Genomic DNA, 6,443 nt, shown 5'->3' with positions numbered 1-6,443 from the left:
TGGGAATATTTGCAAAGCGTACGCCTGATAAGGGAGTTGTATCCAAAACAGGGAAGTCACAACTCAAGAAATCATAAAACAGACGATTTTTAAAGAGCTTATTTGTGGGGCAACTGGATGGCTCGGGGTTGAGTCCAGTCTCCTGATGGCCGCTCAGGCCGTGACCCCGGGGTCCTGACACGGAGCCCCCTCGGTCTGTGTCCCTCCCCGCCTGCTCGCTCTCGTGCGCGGGTGCGCCCTCCCTCTCTCAAAAAATTAAACTTAGAAAATATTAAAGTTTCTTTTTTTCTTTTTTTTTTTTGCATTTTAATCAGTTTATTGACATCTGTGTCCTATTCATGTTTGTTTGCTTTAATGTATCTATTGTCAAGTTAGTTCACGTTGTTTATTTCTTTTTTTTTTAATTTTTTAATGTTTTATTTATTTCTAGGAGAGAGAGAGAGACAGCGTGAGCAGGGGAGGGTCAGAGAGAGAGGGAGTCACAGACTGAAACAGGCTCCAGGCTCCGAGCTGGCAGTCAGCACAGAGCCCGACGCGGGGCTCGAACCCACGAACCGCGAGATCATGACCCAAGCGAAAGTCGGACGCTTAACCGACTAAGCCACCCAGGCGCCCCTCACGTTGTTTATTTCTAAGTCACCTCTGCACCCAGTGAGGAACTTGAACCCACAACCCCAAACCAGGACCCGAGCCAGCTAGGCATCCCGGGAAAAAGGAGTTCTAAGCAGGTGAAGGACTGGAGTGGATATGCCCCCAGAGAACAGAATCCTCGCTCCGCGTCATCCAAACCAAACCCCCTCTTTGGCTAAGTGACGACAACAAAGTCAGAGGGTACGTGCTGGCGGGGGTGCGCAGAGCCTGGGGCCTCGGACGCTGCCGGATCAAAAGACGCAGCTTCTGTGGAACACAGTTTGCAGCTCCTCCAAGTTAAAGGTAGAGGCGACATATGACCCGGCTGTTCCCTTCCCGAAGTATGTAGCCGAGAGAGTTCCTAACACATGTCCACACAAAACATGCGGGCAAATACCCAAGAAATGGAAACAACCCAAGTGGATAAAATGTGGCGTATCCATACAATGGATTGTTAGGCTGAATTAGTGACCCTGCTACAACATAGACGAGCCCTGAAAGCAGTGCTCAGTGAAAGAAACCAGACGTGGAAGGCCACATACTGTGTGATTCCACTCGGGTCATGATCTCGCAGTTCATGAGTTCGAGCCCCTCATCGGGCTCTGTGTTGACAGCTTGGAGTCTGGAGCTGCTTCGGATTCTGTGTGTGTGTCTCTCTCTCCCCCTCCCCTGCTCGTGCTGTGTCTCTCTCTTTCTCAAGAATAAGCATTATAANCAACATAGACGAGCCCTGAAAGCAGTGCTCAGTGAAAGAAACCAGACGTGGAAGGCCACATACTGTGTGATTCCACTCGGGTCATGATCTCGCAGTTCATGAGTTCGAGCCCCTCATCGGGCTCTGTGTTGACAGCTTGGAGTCTGGAGCTGCTTCGGATTCTGTGTGTGTGTCTCTCTCTGCCCCTCCCCTGCTCGTGCTGTGTCTCTCTCTTTCTCAAGAATAAACATTATAAAAAAATTATTTTTAAATACAATGTGCAGAACAGGCAAATCCACAGAGGTGTAAAGTAGGTTAGTGGTTTCCAGGGCTGAGGAGAGGCGTGGGGCCGGGGGGTTGGGGGTGCCTCCAACTGGTTGTGGGATTTCCTTCTGGGGTTGATGAAGATGTTGTGAAATTAAGTAGCACTCATGGCTGCACAGTTTTGTGAATTTACTGAAAACCACTGAACTGTGCACTTTGAAAGGATGCATGTATGGTACGTGAATTATATCTCAATAAAAAATTCATTTATGAAAAAGAAGGCCAAAGCAGTAAAGTGCCTGGGCAAAGTGTGGGTGCAAACGCCCTCTGATGTTAAACTAAAAATCTTTAGAAGTAACAAAAATAAAACTTGGCTTATAAAAAGGAGACAAGAGGGGCGCCTGGGTGGCTCGGTTGGTTGAACGTCCAACTCTTGATTTCAGCTTGGGTCATGATCTCATGGCTTGTGAGTTCGAGCCCCCTGTCAGGCTCTGTGCTGACAGTACAAAGCCTGCTTGGAATTCTCTGTCTCCCTCTCTCTCTTGGTCCCTCCCCTACTTTCTCTCTGTCTCGCAAAATAAATATTTTTTTTCAAAATGTGAATGTCTACATAAAGAGACAAGAGTGGGCAACTGCACTCACCAGTTGTTCCCGAATCACGTGTAAAGAACACCCTCCCTCAGACTGAATTCCCTGGGTGGGGACTGGCTCCTTTCACCTTCAGGCGGCCCTCCTGCTTGGTGAGGCTGGAAAGTTACAATGTACCTGCCTGAGTCCCTCCCCCCCAGAGCCCCTGCGAGCAAGGCCCCTCCTGTTGCTGCATCGGTGTGGCACTGGCATCGGTGTGGCACTGGCATCGGTGTGGCACGGGCCTGGGTGTGGCACTGGCACCGGTGTGGCACTGGCACCGGTGTGGCACTGGCATCGGTGTGGCACGGGCCTGGGTGTGGCACTGGCACCGGTGTGGCACTGGCACCGGTGTGGCACTGGCATCGGTGTGGCACGGGCCTGGGTGTGGCACTGGCACCGGTGTGGCACTGGCACCGGTGTGGCACTGGCATCGGTGTGGCACGGGCCTGGGTGTGGCACAGGCCTGGGTGTGGCACTGGCATCGGTGTGGCACTGGGGGTAGAACGGAGGAAGCCGTGTCCCTCCCGATGCTCCTGGCCGTGCTTCCTGCCTGACAGCAAGGCTGTAGAACTTGGGTCTCTCCTGCAGGGGAGGCCCTGTGACGAGGTGCCATCAACTTGGAGCCTTGGACAGCGGTGGCTTCCTGACATGAACACCCCATCCCGGGCCACAGCTCCGGGCAGCTTGTCAGCAGCCCCAGGTGTGTGGCCATGGGGGGGGGGGCTCGGGGTCCTCCTGTCCCCCCAGCTCCAGAAGGAGCACGAGAAACAGGTGCCTCAGAGGATCAGTTCTGTATTGTTGTGGAAGCCATTCCAGATCTGGTCCAGTCCAGATCCAGGTCGCTGAGCCCCCCCACCCCCAAGTCTGTAAGCTCCAAATTTCCTGTATACAAAGTCTGCCCAACTACACACAGAACTAGACCGGGACACCTGCTCTCCCAGAAACCTGTGTGCAGGCTCAGTACACACGGAGCGGCCTCTTAGACTCGCGTGCACATCTCACACGCCGGCCAATGAGGGTCCAGCAGGCGGCTGGGGTCCTCCGTCACCCAGGGGCCAGGGCGGGGAAAGGAGGCGCCAGCTCTTGCCTTCCCGCATCCTTGGGATAACACCGCTTTCCTGCTCGAATCTGCATGTTGCCATCCAATACGCTAAGCAGATTCTGACCCTGGTTTCCCGTGGCCTCACACTCAGGGAGGGTCGTGCAACCCAGCCCAAGGCTCACCCAAGGTCGGGCTCGCTCTCCTGAGGTTCTGGGAGGGGCGGGGTGGCAGCTACTGTCGTGATATTGGCAGGGATCCAATTTCAAACACCTTCTATGGAGGGCAAAGCTCCCAAAGTCAAGTGGCCATCAGATCACCGGTCCTGCACGGGGGGCACCCACACACGTGGACAAGGGGGCCCGGGATGCCTGGCGGCAGGCTGCACCCTGCGGACCGTCTACAAGAGAGCCGCCAGCAAGGACCACGCAGACGTCCACGGGTGCAGAGCCATGCTACGTTGAGACAGGGGAGAATTGAGTGTGCAGTGAGCCCTCCGGTGTGGAGAGCGGTCAGGTGGGCTCCTAGGTGCAGAGCTCTCTGGGAGAAGCCACCAGCAGCTGCTGTGAACAGGGGCCCCTGCAGACAGGCTCTCGGAATGAGGGACAGAAGGCAGCTTCTCCCTTTTAGACTGCTGCTCCAAGTGTGTAGACTATTTATTTATGTTTTTTAATGTTTTATTTATTTCTGAGAGAGAGAGAGAGGGAGAGAGAGAGAAGGAGAGACAGCGTGAGCAGGGGAGGGTCAGAGAGAGAGGGAGACACAGACTCCGAAACAGGCTCCAGGCTCTGAGCTGGCAGTCAGCACAGAGCCCGACGCGGGGCTCGAACCCACGAACCGCGAGATCGTGACCTGAGCTGAAGTTGGATGCTTAACCGACTGAGCCACCCAGGCGCCCCATGTGTGTAGACTACTTTAAATACCACGTACCCATGAATCCTCCAAGGTGAGTTAAATGGGTCACCCATTAATTACCTGGAGTCACAACTGGGAGTTCTCTACTCTAGTGGTCTGATCTTCAAACCAAGACCTTGTGTCTTTTCACAGGAGAACCCAAGGTCCCATTAGTTACTCGGCTCACTTCTGCCCTCAGAGCTGACTTGAGCCCTGACTGTCATAGGGGGCATTCACGTGCCGAAATCCAACCTCCAAATGTCCTCCAAACCTACGTTCCCTCATGGCCCCAGCTCGCCAGTGCTCAAACTAAAGCCCAAGTCAGCCCTCAACCCTCCCTCCCATGCCCACCCCCCCACCTGGCAGCAGGAAGCCCACCTCCTTTACTGGCCCTACACAGCCCTCACTTACCCTCTGCACATGGTCACCACCGGCACCCTCAGGTCTTCCTGATCCTACTCAAACCACCCCATTTATTAACCCACAAGAAGCCCTCAAGAGTATCTGCCCAGGGGCGCCTGAGTGGCTCAGTCAGTTGAGTGTCCGACTTGGTCTCAGGTCACAATCTCACGGTTTGTGAGTTCGAGCCCCGCGTCGGGCTCTGTGCTGACAGCACGGAGCCTGGAGCTGCTTCAGATTCTGTGTCTCCCGCTCTCTCTGTCCCTCCCCCACTCATCCACTGTTTCTCTCTGTCTCAATAATAAACATTAAAAAACTTTTTTTTAAAAAAGAGTATCTGCCCAGCCCCACTGTACACACAGTATGCCCATGCACACACCCCACACATCACATGCATCCATCACATGTGCACAGGGCACCAGGCACACATCACATATGCAGACACAGGGGCACATATGTGCACACACATATGTGCACAGGAAACACACATACACAAGGACAACAATCACACTTGCATACACGGGTGCACACGCATCATACACATGCACACAAAGCATGTGCACAGGGCACCACTCATACACAAGGACACAATCACATTTGCATACACAGGGGTGCACATGTATCATATGCACGCACACATCACATGTGCACAGGGCACCACACACATACACAATTGTACACACAATCATGTACATACACAGGTGCACACACATCATATGCATGCACACATCACATGTGCACCACACACGTGAACACAATCATGCGCATTCACGGGGGCACACACATCACATGTGCACATGGACACCACGCACGCACACAATCATGCGCATACACGGGTGCACACACATCGTATGCATGCACATACACAAGCATGCACACACAAAACACACCACTCTGCCACACGATCTGTCCCAGACTTGCCCATCACCTGACCCCCCCCCCCCCCCCCGGTAGCAGTCACCTGTGTCCTGCGCCACACCGCGTTCTGCGCCACACCGCGTTCTGTGCCACACCGCGTGCCACTTGGAAAAGCGCATCTCCCAGTGTCCCCTGCAGTTGGACAGGACTGTGTGACCTGCCCTTGACCAACAAGAGAAAACGCTAGTCGTGGGCCTTCTGCCAGGAAAGCTCCCCGGAGGGACCACCCTGTCCCTCTTCTGTCCCACTCCTCCCAGCGGCAGCGTGGAGGAGGCCGCGTGTGCAGAGCCGGGTGGGCAGCTCCGGGGTCAGGGCCGCCTACCCGGCCCTGAGGGTCCCGGCCTCCACCGCCAGCGCCAAACTCCATCCCTTAGAGCACGCGGCACTGCCTCCCTCTCTGGACGCAAAATACAAAGACCAAGAGAAACAAAAGGAAGGGTGACTTAGGCAAAGTTTGTACTTATTTAATAAGAAACCGGCTTCTTTAAAAAAATAGCGTCTTTCCGTGCTGAGGTGTGAGCGGTTACCGCGCGAGCGGCAAACGGGGTGGCGGCAGGTCCTCCCGGCGNCGGCATGGGCTCGGGAGGGGCAGAGGGCGGGGCGGCCCCGGGGCAGACCTGCGCACGCGCTGCCCAGCCTCCCAGGGCTTGCGAGAATTTGAGTGGAAAACTGCTCTTAAAATTCTGGAATGTCACTTTCTCTTGGAAAACCCTGAATACTCCCGACGTGACCCNCATCGCCGCCCCACACCACTGCCCCACGTGGCCCCACCTGCACACCCGCCTTTCCACACCTGGCCCACTCACCTTGCCTACCTCACCCGTGTGCACGGTTCACCAGAGTCAAGCAGGACATTGTTTTCGCAGACACGTACACAGTGGGAAACCATCTCTTGCTACTCAGATGGGTATCTCTCCCCATCCCATCCCCCCCAACAGAGCTGCTGGGACCCCAGAGAGCAGGGGCTCAGGAACC

Source organism: Crocuta crocuta, unplaced genomic scaffold, assembly GCF_008692635.1.
Source record: "Crocuta crocuta isolate KB4526 unplaced genomic scaffold, BGI_CrCroc_1.0 scaffold114, whole genome shotgun sequence".
NCBI classification, from domain to species: Eukaryota; Metazoa; Chordata; class Mammalia; order Carnivora; family Hyaenidae; genus Crocuta; species Crocuta crocuta.
The sequence above is the reverse complement of the archived record's forward strand: the minus strand, read 5'-3'. Positions refer to the sequence as shown.